We start from the raw sequence: 15,076 nt of genomic DNA, 5'->3' as shown, positions 1-15,076 counted from the left end.
GTTTTACATGCTATTGTCATTAAGGGAATGTATGTACTGCATAAAACCGAGGCATAAAATATGTCTAAGACTGTGTATCCTAGTACTAGCTTCTCATTTCCTCAAAGGCATCTAGAACAATCAGCAGACATTCACAGCATTACTAACCATGGCAAGTGTTTCATAGTGGGAGAAAGATAGACCCAGTAGGTAAAATGACATTGGGAGGAGAAAGTAAAATGACATTTTCAAATTCCTCATAACCTTACCACCCTCCATATTTTTCATAGTGTTGGCCTCCACCATGCTCAAAGTTTTCAGTCTAGCTACCAGACCTTTCTTTTCAGTAGTACAGTACTATAATCAGGTACAGTCAGGATAGCCATCCAATGGTACAGAGCAGTGTGCTCCATTTGGTACCCCATGCTCTCATCTTTTAGGCTACTCTGAAAAACTGAAGACATACATCTGTTAAGATGACCACCAGAGGGAACCTCTAGAAATTCATATAATACTATTGATAAAAAAATAAAGCAAATTAAACATTTTATGAGTAGACCATAGGTATTTCAAGAGCATATTCTTAACAGTACTTCACTATACATTATACTACATTTTTTTTAGAAGGAACCATACATTAGGTGTAATGGGAGGAAGTTTTCATAAGCAACCTCAACTGCTACCTGCACAAGGTATGAGCTTGAGTGCTGAGACTTGCACAAGCAGACAGGAGTTTTGTCTGCCAGTCAAACGGCTAAGGTTGTCCAGATATCAGGTCTCCATGGGCAAAACAGGGCAATTCCAAACCAGCACAAATAATTTTAGAGGCTAGATTAGAACAATTTTTTTTTAAATGAAGTGGGGGGAGGAGAGGAGGAGATTAATTGCAACTAGTTTCACTTAACAGAAACATGCTTCCTTGCAATATTTCAGCAATGCTGAGCATGCCATTCTGCACTACAAAACTTCCCCTTTGGGAACAATTCTACTACTTGGTCATCGAGCTGAGTCCTGCAAAGAACAAATCAGAAATTCTGTCTTGGCTCACAGTACTCCCACTATTGTCATCACTGAAAACATAACCAAGAAGAAAGGTGAAACAAATATACACATACTCAGAAAACACTCCTTTAGCCATTGATATTTCCATTCTTTAAACAATGTCAGTGCTCTGATCAGTACTTCCTACAACCTGAGACTGTCTTTGTAGTTGCAGAACTGGGAATTCACTCTGAGCTGATTGCCAATCAATTCCAGCTAGACTAGATGCCATAATCACCTAACATAGCTAAGGCCAGACTCACCTGGGACTCAAAAAAGCATATCTGGTGTCTCAAAACTGCTCTTCTCATCTCCTCTGCCCCCAAACTGGTCTTCCCCTCTCCAGTGCCAAAATTTATGTTGACAGATTAGTAATCATACTTTATGGATGTCAGGATTACTCAACTTGCCCATAGCCAAACCTGACAAAGAACATGATACTCAAAAGGTGGAGTTGTACCCTTGCACAACGGCGATATCAGAGCATTCAATATAGTGCTGCAGAGAGAAAGCTGTTGGGGCCTGCTGGAAAGTGCCTTGCAGGAATAATCCACATCAAAGGTATAGAAGATACATTGAAGAGTTATGAAAAGCAAACATTTGCTCCTGAGATTTCAATATCCAGCACATCCATTTCATTCTTACCCAACTAACTGTGAAAATGATCTATTTTACCTTTTTAAAAAGTGTCTTTTCCATTTTAAAACAATATCTCTGCAAGAGAATGAATAAGAACAATAAATTGGGGGGAAAAAAGAAAAAGATTTATTTTGGGCTGTGATCCTTTTCTCGTTTAGCTAAGTAGCAACGAATATAAAGAATAACAAGAATTTAATCCCTGCTAATTGGTTGCTCTAACCTGCCCCCTAAAGCATTTTTTAATCTCAATTTAAACCTCCTTTTTCTCATTAGCTTATGTTGGACTCACTCTACAAAACTCTGAAAAACTGTCTAGGAAATGCACTTTATAAAAAATAAAGTCCATTGGATTATTTGATTCGTGTATATCCCACCAGGCATAAAGCCAGCTCTGATTCTGGCCTCTACAAAACCAGTTTCACAAGTTAATTGTTCTTTTTATTACTGTTAGAATCATTTGTAATGGAAAATACAAATAAGTCACAGTAATGTGTACTGTAATTACAAGCGCTGCATGTGTGTGCACTTATACTGGTGATCTACAGAACCTTGCCTTAGCTATTAGAAGACATGGCTCCAGTTTTTCCAGACATGGGTATACTTCTGCAGATAATGGGTGCTGTGAAGCTGACTTTCCATTCACATTTAGGACATGTCATAAACTATTGATGAGCCCTTTTCCCCCTAATTCATTTAGGAATAATCCTTAAAAGACAAGGAATCAGGGAAGGGTGGCTGATGAGTTAATACACTATAACCTCATAAATCTGCATATCCAAACTCTGGAATTCTCAAAAATCCAGCACTTTTTAAGCTTCCCCCTCCGCTCCCCCAGACACAGAGGGAAAAGCTTGCACGTGGCAGCTGCTCCCGCCATCCACGACACTGCACTGTGGGTTTAAAAAAACAGAATTTTCAAATTTCTGGCAGGTGCTCGGTCCCAAGCATGCTAGATTTATGAGGTTATACTGCATAATGCTCCTGATTGTCCTGTAGAAAGAAGGCCTCTATGATAGGAGAGGTCAACATGGGAAGCAACCAAACCACTTGGTCGCAAACTCAACCCCTTCCTTTTTTGTGTCCTTGTGACAAGATATTTATCAGAATTCACAGAATTGTTGGAATATGACAGGCCTGCTGTGGCCTTGAAATTGCAGCTTCTGGGCTAGCAACCATGTGCCTTATTGCCTGCACCATCCCAGCCCCATCCAACTTTCAACATGCAGGGACCACGTCTAGAATGAGAAGAGACTAAGAGGGGGTAAGTAATAACGCCCCAATCCTTTCTTTGCTCCCATTCATATTTTGTTTTATTCAGAATGCAAACTATTCAGAGACTGTATCGGAATTATGGCATAACCTCATAATACTACCTGAATTCAAGTGGAGGAGGGAGGAAACAGTCTCCTTGTATGTATCCACTTCCTGGTAAGTTTATTTAAAATCTAAAATTGCTATTAAAATGGTCTCTTCTAGAAAGTTTGACCTACCCAACTTGGCAGTTTCTTTTTTTATCTTTTATCCTTCTACCATATTCTGTTTCTTCAATTTTAAAATGTGTGCCTACCACTTGCTTACAGAGAGACCCATTTAAAAATGAACGCAATTTTCAATTTTAAACTTGCTAGGTTTGCGTCTCCTGAATGACGAGGTCACTTTACTCGAGCCAAGCTGCACAAAATCAGAATGTGGATTTTGCACATATATATGGCAAATTCCCATTTCACTTTGTCCATCTAGTTTACATTTGCAGAGCCAGTGTATGTCCCCAAGTGACAAAATTGTAGCTGGGGTGGGTGGAGCACTTACCTTACTCAAAAGAGGCTTGAACCCTCTTCGACTTCCTAAGAGAGTGCGCAAACAACCACACCACAGATATGGCATTATCCAGGCTCCTTTTCAGCACTCCTTTTGAAGCTGGCCTTGTGGGCAGCCAAGAGAAAGTCTATGTAGAATCTGATGGAAAAGAACAAGCTAGGGTCTATGTGACCCACTGAGATACGGCTGCTGCTCTGGAAAGGAACAAGCACTAGGTTCTAGCCTACACCTTTGTTCCCAATAGGGAAAAAATTCTTTCCTGCTTTCCATTCATTTTATCCAATGACTATTAAATGCAAAGTGCTGTGGCTTAGCCTCAAAAGGAATGCTGCAGAGTACACTATATAATGCTTAACGTGTAGTGTGGTAGTTCGAGCACTGTGCTGGTTAGTCAGAGAAATACAGGTGTGATTTTAAATCCCCTCTGGGTGAGAAAGGGACTAGAACCTGGGTCTCCTGCTTCCTGGGTGAATGCCCCAACACAAAAGTGTCAAACATAGTCCATATCCAAAGCCAAGTCATGGGGCCCATTGCCTTGATGGCAGAAGGGGAGAAACCTTCCTGTGGCTGTAGGGGTGGTGACCCAATCCATTCATCCAGCACATGGATTGATCCTGCCCATGGGGCCAGAGGAGTTATTGTGCTATTGGCACAAGTAACACCAGCACAAGGTATGCCACCGCTTCTTGTCCTTGGGGAAACAAACTTCCACACTCATGTGGACATGGCTCATGAGATTTCTTTTGGTCCAATCTTCCAATTGTCTAGGTCTCTCTGAATCCTAGCCCCACCTTCTAATGTATCTACTACTCCCCCCAGCTTGGCGTCATCTACAAACCTGCTGAGGGTGCCCTCCATCCCAGGTCCCTGATGAAGATATTGAACAAAACCAGCCCCAGGACCAACCCCAAGACACTCTACTTGATACCAGTTGCCAGCTAGACATTGAACCATTGATTACTACCCTTTAGCCTGACAATCCCTCCCACCAGTTTTCTATCCAGTTTTTCAACCTAGCCAGGTTCCAGATGGGGAAACTGGAGATCCAAGTGATGTTTGTTTGCAACTCCACCACTTATCTGGCAAATGGCCCTAGGCAACTTAATCCGCATAACAGAAATGCTGGAGTAAATAAGGCAAGGCCCTCTAGGGACTGGTTGTAAAGCTTGTTAATTAATGCACTTTTAAAATTGAGTCATAAGATGCTCAGAGCATATGAGAAGGGGACTGGTCCTATTAAGTCACTTACTGCAGTATATAGCACCATGTGCACGTGTACACAATTTTACACTGCAGCACCAGGCGCTTTTAAAAGCGCCTGGTGCTGCAGTGCATGCATTTGTATAAACAGCAAAATGCATGTCAGTCCTGAGAAAATGGCGGTAGCACGCTTTTGAACTAAAATACATTGAAGGAGTTTTAGTTCAAAAGCACACCATCACCATTTTCTCAGAGCTGACATGCATTTCTCCATTTATACAAATGTATATGACGCAACACTGGGTGCCTCAGCTCACGTGCGGAGCAGACTCTATTAATGAAGTCTGCTCTGATGCACCAGATCTCCAGCACATCAGAGCAGACAGATGTACAGGCTTCCCTCAATTTATGCAGGTTCTTTATATGCGAATTCGCTCTTATGCAATGAGCATATTTAGACCCATAATTTGTTACATGTGAGGTAAATTTGCTCTTATGCGATGAACATAGATGCCCCCCGACCCCAGCAGGTAAGTCTGTGGGGGGAGGTGAAAGAGCCGTGGCCCCACTCACCCCAGCCCTGGCTGCAGCGGCCCTGGGAATGGCCAGCACCAGCTGCCTGCAGCCACTGAGCTGCACCATCCTCTGCCTATCCCCCTGCGCCTGGGCTCATCCTAGGTCCTGGGCTGCATCATGCTGTGGTGCAGGCAGCTGGTGTTGGCTGCTCCCAGGGCTGCTATAGCATGGGCTGGGGTGAGCGCGGACAAGCAGAGCCCCAGGCGGCGCGGGGCACAGCATTCACGCCAGCCCCAACTGCAGCAGCCCCAGAAGCAGCTGACACCAGCTGCCTGCACCCGGGCCTGGTGCAGCCCAGGAGCAGAGGTGGGTGGGGACAGTGGAGCATGATGCAGCCCAATGGCTGCAGGCCACTGGTATCGGCCACTCCCAGGGCTGGGGGGTGTGCTGCTCTGTTCCCTCTGCTTTGCTGCCTTGTGCAGTCTCAGGAGCAGCACCCCTCCCCCCGATCCTTCCCTAGTCCCAGCCTCACTCCCTCCCTCACCGCCATAGGAACCTATCCCTATTTGTTACACTGGAAAGTGGGTTTGTTTTATGCGAACTTGATTTATGCACCATTCTCTGGGAACGTATGTACCGTGTAAAGCGAGGGAAACCTGTATGTGTATAAAAGCCCCATGATTCCAAATGCTACAATTTCACTACTGTAAACAGCAGTATACTAAAATGCACAAAATGCACAGTATAACAGCACAAAATACAGAGCATTGGAGATTGAGGCCCACATGCTTTTCTAATCTTTAGATTAGAACATTTAAAACATTTCAAAATTAAAAAAAAAAAAGAATTTTGATCAAGTCCTTCAAGACATGTCAGACAGAGGGAGAAGAAGACCCGGACTAGAGCAGAGGATTGGAATGGAAGAGTTTGCCAGGCACTGAGGGGGGGTCTGTTACAGAGATGTGGGGTGGAAAATTTTGCAGTGCTTTATTTTTCCATGGGAAATTTTCCATTTCTAAAAATTCACTGTTTCATAAAATTCATTATAGTAATGATGAATGGATGCCAATACAATATTAAACAAGCTTGACAGTTTTGAGGTTGTAATTAATGCTTTTCAGGTGATTATCCTTAGGAAGTGTGTGAGAGAGTACATACATGTTTTATTGACTTGTAAACAGGAGGGTAAATACACTCGCATAAGAATCCAAACCAAAAATCAAGTTATGAATTCACCTAATTGGCTGTGTGGGTCAAATCAAAACCAAAGCATGGCATATAATGCACAGTTCTTTGGGTATGCTAAAATTAGTGTGTCAACAGTTTTCAGTGCCTTCATTTTTTTTCTTAAATGTAAACAAACAATATAAAGGAAGTACATGCTATTGTGTATTGTCTTTACATTTTAATAAGTATTCCAATAAAAATAGTTGCTTTCCACATAAAGCTTTGAATTTGTTTGAATATAACTTTTAAACCACATTAAATGTACTGTATTTAATTTTTTTCCTAATCAAATATGTCAGTTCAAATACTTGTGGCTATTGGGACATAAAATATACATGGGGGCACTTTTTTAGTTTTGTTTACTAAATATAAGTCAGATAAAAATACTAAATCAGATCACACTCTATTTAAGACATTGGAAAATTTTCCACAAAACACACATCTCTGGTCTGTTATCCCCATCCTCAGGTTTGCAGGGGGCTGGGAGTTTGGGGCCCCCCAAGAATTCCCTGGCTCTTCAGCCCCGGTGTGTGGGGTGGGACCTTCAGGACAGGGCTGGCTGCAGGGGTGCAGTACAAAGAAAGAGACTGGCTTTCTTGCATACATACTGGCCTCTGGCTGCTTTACCACTCCATCTAGGAAGAGCACAGACCATCTGCAGACGGCTCCTCAGCCTGGCACAGGGTGTTTGTGCCCAAAAGCTTGCTAAGAATAATTTTTCCAACTATTTGTGTCAGTCTAATAAAAGAAATCAGATTTACCCAAAGAATCTTGTCTGCACAGAGAGAGAGGAACAATGAACAGTTAATGAGCTAAATCATATTGAGAATAGAACAGAATGGCTGTCAACTAATGAAGCTGCAGTGTAAATATTAGCTTTGAAAAAGTTCCTTATTCTCTGCCTGGTTCCTAAAAGAAGGAACCAACTTTAGCCTCAATGGGTTCATTAATGCACTGTAATTACAGTATATTAAAGTTTAGTACCTATAAGGACAGGTACTAACTTAATGTGCCATGATTGGTGCTTTTGCGCATTACTGCAGATGAACTTTTTTTGGTGATATTAATGCACATTAGACTAAATCTACTGTGCATTAGCACCGTTTTTGCCAGTGACACTAATGAACAGTAGAATTAGTCTTCTGTGCATTAAGTGTCTTGTGTAGACATGCTCACTGTCACCTATGAACTACCCATTAATGGCTCTGTTTCCTTCTCCCCCCACCACAAAGGCCACCCTTAATCTGGCCACCCTTCCCTGCAAATAAGCCTGGGGTCCCCACCCAGGGTCCCTAGCTGGGAAGTAAAATTGATATAAAGGCCTTCTGCTCCCCTACTGCTGCACAGTGCTCTCAGTAGGCAACAGATCTTTGGGCACTATAGCCCTGGCTGCATCCCAGAGCAGCCCCATTGCCCTACATGGGTTGGGATACACAGAGTACTGAGCAGACACTAGGCATGTAATGTTCCGTGTCCACACACAACACTGAACCAGGTCAAGGAAGACTGGCTCAAAGTCGTACCCAATATTCCTAGTGAGCTTTTGAGAAGGTTTACACTGGTCTAAAGTGGCCTGTACATACAGTCCCCACATGCAGGGGTGTGTGCTTGTAGAGGCACAAATAGCAGCGACACAAATTTGTGCCACTGCTTTGTGTCCCATCACACCCCCCTGCATGTGTGCTTCGGTGTGCAGCAAACTATCCCAGTTAGGGGTAGAGGAGGCTGGGGCCAGCACCTGTGCTAGTCCCAGTAGTTTTACCTGTTTTACCTGGTGGAGTGCTGGAGCAGCAGGGGCAGCACAGAGGCCTGGCCAGCAGCCAGACCATTGCTCTGGATAGCCCAGTCTGTGTTTGTGCTGGTGCACGCTTGTTTTGCATGTGATGTGCCACTTTTTGTTCTGATGCTTTTTTTTTTGTGCTACCCATATTTTCTGGAACTAAATTTGCAGCATGGCACACATTTTCACATTCCCCACATGCGATTTGTGATGCTGCAAACCACACACCCCTGCAAGTGGGGACCCATCCTTGGGGTTAAAGCGTATTTAGAATGTCCTAAGTGTTATGTCTGTCTACCCCACTAAAGATAAACCAGTAAAAAGTAGAAGACAATATACTGTATACATATTTTGTAAACCACATGCTGATCATCTGATTTTTAAAAAATTACATCTTTGGTGACAGAGGCTATCTGAGAGCTAAATGAAAGAGGCTAAGCCAGGGGTAGGCAACCCCCAGCAGAGGTACCAGAGTGTAGCATATAAAAGTATTTTGCTTGGCACTCATGCTTTGGGGAAAGGACCAGGGGTGTGCTGCCACAACAAAGATTGGGCCCTTTGCAGCCCCCCCTGCTGCCCGCCCCTGGCATACCAATGTCTTACAAGTCGAGGTCGCTGGTGTTTTAGGCACTGCTCAAAAATGTTGCTGACACTGGGCTAAGCAATTTTGCAGCCTGGTTTATTTGTGGTTCCAGGGCTGTGCAAAAGCAATTTAGGGCCCATTCCTGCAAGCTGGTAAGTAAGTGGTCCCTCAGACTTGCCTGGGACTTGAAGTGACCCCACAGCTCTCAGGAGGTGATCACTCGCAAGACCACACCTTTCATGCTTTAAAAATGTAACATTCTGTTTTTGACATTAAGCATCATGGGTCAAATTAGGCCTGTAACATACAGAGCTATGCTCAAGGCAGCATTAAGGCACTCTGTCTCATAGCAGGTTTGACAGGTGCCGTTCCAGCAGGTGTGCTCCAGATTGCAAAGGTAAAGGCAGTTGCTGTGCTTGCTTGCCCAACACAAGGCCATATCACCTCTCCAGCACAGAACAGTTACAAGCATATCCCAACTCCACAACAACAGACCTCCCCCGGGGTCATAGACAGTCTGCTCAAATGAGTGTTCACATGAGTGTTATTTGCATGTCAGGTTAGAAATGAGACCGCACACAATAAAATTATTGTCACATCAAGGCATGGTGTACAAAACAATCATATATACTAAAACACAACATACATTTTCCAGACTAAGTAGTCCCAAACCTTGATTCCCTGGGGCCCCCAGAACAGAACTGAAGACTCCTGGCTTCCATTCTACTCCTAGACTGTATTTGGTCTATATATCACCCCTCTACACAGGTTATGATTCCACTGTGGCAGGGACTGCCTTAATGCTAAGCTGCAAGTGTCTCCCAGGCCTTTGGCAATGTCAAAGTAATTAATTTCTGTTTTACAAGGGGGCAGAGTAAATGAGCTAATTATAATGAGCCTTTTCCATCTCTAATTTCTGTGAACTCCTGATTTCAGTCATATGAAATTTCCAGTCTGCAACATATTTACATTTGCCTGTAAGAGGCAGGGCACAGAAGTAAATTCTGCTGTTATACAAAGACAAACTGTTCACACCTTTAATTAAGCAAATGCTCCCGAGAAAAATTAACAAATTACCTTGAAGAAAAGCACAAGAAGGCTGTTCTAGTCACTACATTCACCAGAAATGCCAAAATAAGAGCCTTGTCCCGGCATGCTACTTAGCAGTGAAACCAGCACAAAATTACATAAATACCAGAATAACAACCATCTTCAGGCCTCAGTTGCATAAAACAAGCCATTGCCACCACTACCAAAGCAGGGGTAGGTAACCGCTGGCACGGGTTCCAGAGTGTGGCACACAACATTGAAGGCATTTTGCTTGGCATGAGTGCCTCACGGTAGATGTGGGGAAGGAGAAGGGGCTGGGGCTGAGCTGCCATAACAAGGATCTGTCCCTGGCAACTCCCCTGGCATCTGCAACAATCTTACAAGTTAAAGTTGCAGGAGTTTTTGGTACTCTGCCGACAAATGTTGCCAACCCCTGCCCTAAAGAGAATCCTATTGTTTTCAGTGTGTGCCAGGAGTCTAGAACAATGGTTTTCAATCTTTTTTCATTTGCAGCCCCCTAAAAATTTTGACCAGAGGTGTGAACCCCTTTGAATGGTAAGTGTGGGTGTTCACATACTTTTGACTTATCATAGTCATCTTTTGCGGACCCCTTAGACATAGTCTGTGGACCCCTTAGGGGTCCACTGACCATAGATTGAAAACCACTGGTCTAGAGCAATGTATTAGGCTGCAGGATCAAGCAGGCTGATTTTATCCAGAGAACTTTAGACCCTGCCCTGTTTTCTACTCAACTGCTGCTGCTGCCATTTCCTTCTTTAATGACCCCATATTTTCCCTGAGCCTTTCCCCCCTGCCTTTCATCCACATGAAGAGAAAAAAGCAGAGCCCAGAAGAAGAAAACATAGCAGTGTTTCAGTGGGAAAAAAAGAATACCATTTACCAAGCCAAAATGTGAGAGGAAACAGGGTTTTTCACGAACAAATATACTGCAGTTCTTAATTTGGCATTTAGTGTCTAGCTTCAATAGTAATGAGCACATTAGAAATGCCTAAAGGCAGCTGCAATATTAAAAAAATGTCCTCCGTATTCTTACAGCTAAATAAGTTGTAAACACCTATTTCTATGTATTATGCTTAATCTTCTTGCACAGCACTTCATTATCTAAGGGTTCCCAATGCCTCACTACCCTGTGCACCACATGAAAACTTAGACCAAAGGTGTCTGGTGTCTTGAAAACTGGAGTTGAAAGGGTATCTATCTCTTGCCAAATGTGGTTTTACAAGGGGACAGAGTCAAGAAGCTAAGTAATTATAAGGGTACTGTGCCAATCAGCTGTCAAGGACAGTCACCTTCCTGCTATAAACAGTGTTTGCTGAAGACAACTAAGCCCCTTTTCAGTGACATTTTGGTTCTTTTCTTCGTTTCATCCACAAGTTATCTGAGCTCCCACTATCACCACAGTCTACATCCAGGAGGCAAACACAGATAGCCCTTGAACAGACCACACCCCTGGCGGGGCAGTTACTTACAAGATAAACGGGCTCCCATCAACTGCCACAAAAAATAACGGAATATCATAAAAAGGTCCACTTTTACACCTCTCACTTATGTTCTTAAAAGGTCAAGATGAAAAACGCATATAAAACAAAGAAATCCAAATAGAAACCAATCTAACAGGTTCACACCAGGGTGCATGTCGTCTACACCTCTTTACATTCTCTTCCTCTTTGTATCTTGTCTACACTCTGCTGCTCAAGATCAAAAGATGAGATATTTCGGTTTTATTTGAAAGCTCAGTTTGTTTTCCCATTTTATTCATAAATATTTCAACAAAGATGACTCATTTGCCATTGGGAAAAGTAAGCATTATAAAGGGTGACCTGATTAAGGTCTGATCCTAACCTATTAGAGAACATTTGATGTAACCGGCATGAATTTCAGAATTGCATGTTGATCTTAACAGATGCTGCAGCTGCTCTGCATCTTTTGAAAGTCAAGCCTATTGGTATTTACAAACAAGGGTCCATTCTTCTGTGGTCATTGGGATATAAGCTTGTCCAGTTATTAATGCTTTTAAAAAATCACTGTACCACAAGTAAGAAAACAGAAAGGTTAGAAGAGAGCGATTCCCCTCTCCGATTCTATGTCACATACCCTGTCCTAGTAAGAGCAAGCATCAAGAACAACTGAAAACTCTCATGATCCCAAACTGTTTCTGAATTAATCTCCTAAAAAAGTGACTAGGACCAGTCTTTGGGAGAGGGGGGAAAACGGGATAGGAGGGAGAGATTTATTTGATTTAAAAGACAATTGTATATGGCAGTAAACAGCGCAAATTCACAAACAGATTTGCTCTCAAATGGAAAAGAAGTCAACCTATCCAGAAGTAAGAGCAATTGCAAGGGTTAAATAAACAAAAATAGTTAAGCTTGTTAGACATTCCCTAGTATAACAATCTTGTTCTTAGTTACTTATAAAACTTTGTCAGATTTTAACTATCAAGGCTGAAATGTCCATGCAGCATGTCTGTCTTAGACTAAGTGTTTATCTGAGAGGAAGATTCTTGCTTAAAATAATTGGATCATTTCCCAAGAACAAGACTGGGAGAAAAACTACTTGGAGGGGTTGTTTTTTTTTTGATCAGATCAAAAAAAGTTCTTACAGCTGTTGCTAAAGCTTTTCAATGTATGTTCTGAAACTGATGTCACAGTAACCAACCCTCGTATTTTATAACAATCTTGAAACCTCTGATTTGTTTGGTGTTATATATCTGGCTACAATTGTATTGCAGAAAAGTACAATATTATGTGCTGTACATCAAGCACATTACTGGCTATCACCCACATAAAGAGAGCTGGCTGAGATGACCTGCCAGAAGCAACTGAACTCCCCCCCATCTTACATACTTGCAAAGACTTACTAATGCTATTGAATAGTCCCCACCTCAGCAATTGGACACCAAATGTTAAACCAGTGTCTAGGAATATCTTACAACCTTGCACCACTGTACCAATGCGATTACCATGTGCAGGGTCCTGTCATTTTAACATTTCCTTAATGAAGCTTTTTCCATCTATTGCTCTTCACTTTGTAAGTGTTACAATTTAAAGTGGGCTTCACAATGAAACAAATTGGTTTTCTTCCAAAATATTCAAGCAAGTCACAGAGAGGTGCCTACATTCTACACAAATGGCTTTGGACATTGTACTTGGCTGTCCTGTGCCAGCTTCTGTTGAACAGCACACTTCTGTCTCCCCTTAACTTTCTGGGATCAAGATATTAACCTGGTATGAAAGGAGGTAAATCGATGATTTTAAGAGATGCTGAAAATGTATCTGATAGCTGACTTCCACTTTTTCACCGCTGTTGTGTAACGAAAAGAGCTGCTCTTTGTGACATGCTGACCAACAAATGGCCATCCTTAGTTGATGCACACCAGATATGTATAGGTTTAACCCACAGGTTAAACAATGAGAAACAAAACACAGAGCCCATCAGCAGAGCTCAAACAAGAAGGGTTCCATTCATGGGCAAATGGTGAGCCTTGCTTTACAGCTCAGCAAAGCCCTACCACGCGGGCAAAGCAGTGAAATCAAGACACCCTGTCGAAGAGGACTGCTTAGGCATGAAATCCAAAGATCATACTGCACACTGCTAGAAAAAGACACTTTGCTCCAGCCCCTTGCTGAGAGGAAGTGACATTTGCAAGACTCCTCAGGAGCATGGACATAGCCTCATTTTCCTCAGGGGGTAAACTGAGGTCTGGTGGGGGGGGGTTCACTGTTAATCCTCTGCCACTGCCCTGGCTACCTTTGGGTGCTGGGGATGTGAGGGGGGAAGGTAAATGGACTCCCCCAAGCTTTAGCTTACTGCAGCATCCTCCATCACCCTTGTCATAAAATCATAGAAAATTTGGGTTGGAAGTTACCTCAAAATGCCATTTTGCCCAACCCCCTGCTCAAAGCAGGACCATCCCCAACTAGATCATCCCAGACAAGATTCTGTCTCCTCAGCTCATGAAAACCTCCAAGGATGGAGCTTGCACCACCTCTCTGGGTAACACAGGTGACGCATAGGGGGGCATGTGCCCCCTCCGCCTGAGACGGCCTGCCACAGAAGCTGCTGCCAGCTTCTGTGGGTGGTCGCCCCTTGCTCCCCACCCTCTCGGTCGATGCCGCCACTGGCATCTGCAGGCGGCTCCTGCTTGCCATCCCCACTGCTGCTGGTGTCTGCGGGTGGTTCCTGCTTGCTGTCAGTGCTGTCACCTACAAATGGTGTCCCTCCCCCGCCCAGTCTTGGGAGGCACCAGTCGTTGATGCCAGATAACCTGTTCCACTGCTTTACTACCCTGCTCCTGAGAGAGTTTTTTCCAAAATCCAACCTAAACTTTCCTTGCCGCAACTTGAGACAGTTGCTGCTTCTTCTGCCAACCTGCCAGCACCAAGAACAGTCCAGCTCTGTCCTCTTTGCAGCCACCTGCTATGAAATCCCCCCTCTGCCGCCTCCTCTCCAGACTAAATAAGCCCAGCTCCCCCAGCAGTCACATGCCTCGACCCTCAAACAAGGTTCTTTGGGTAAGCCCGATCCCTTGTATTAGACCCCACTCAAATTTGAGTGGGTCTAATAAAACGGTTTCTTTTATAGATACATAGATGCTAGGGTCGGAAGGGACCTCAGAGGATCATCGAATCTGACCCCCTGCCAGTGGCGGAGATACCCAAAGGTACTGAATTGACCATGGGTGACTGGTGCTTCCTGAGTCTGGGTGGGCACCAGATCGCTGACCAACAGCTGATCGCCAGTGGGGTAGGGGGGTCCCCCAGCAGCTGATCACTGGCAGGGGGAGTCCCCCAGTGGTCGCTCACCAAGCCAGCGGCTGGTGCTTCCAGGGGGTGCACAGGCATGCACCCCCTATGCCTCGCCGCTGGGATTTACCCAAAGCGCCTTGTCTGCCCGTGTCCTTAGACCACCCCAGCCCTCAGACCATGTGCGTTGCCAGCTGCCGGACTCGCTCCAACCCATCCACACCCCTTGTGTAGCTGGGGCGGCGGGGAGGGCAAAGCTGGGCGTAGATGTGGCCTGGCTGGGGCCAAACGGGGGAAGAATCGGCTCCCGGCTCTGCGGGCAGCTCCTTCCGCGCACCCGGCAGGCTGGCGTCCCGCCCGCTGGGAGTGAGCCCAGGTCCTTTCCTGCCCAGCGAAACCCAAGCCCCAGCCCCCGGGTCCCCAGCCGCGGGGACTCAACTCCGCCCGCCCGGCCCCGAGCAACCTTACCTCGGCCCG

The 15,076-nt window shown here is 44.3% G+C and overlaps 1 protein-coding gene across 1 annotated transcript in view; it reads right to left on the bottom strand.

The window, feature by feature from the left end:
- The window catches only part of BLVRA (biliverdin reductase A), a 41,863-nt gene that overhangs the window by 26,315 nt on the left and 472 nt on the right, over positions 1-15,076 (bottom strand). The window lies entirely within an intron of this gene.

This window comes from Crocodylus porosus, unplaced genomic scaffold (genome assembly GCF_001723895.1).
Source record: "Crocodylus porosus isolate Cpor-Errol unplaced genomic scaffold, CroPor_comp1, whole genome shotgun sequence".
NCBI lineage: Eukaryota > Metazoa > Chordata > Crocodylia > Crocodylidae > Crocodylus > Crocodylus porosus.
This window is presented reverse-complemented; position numbering and strand designations above follow the sequence as displayed.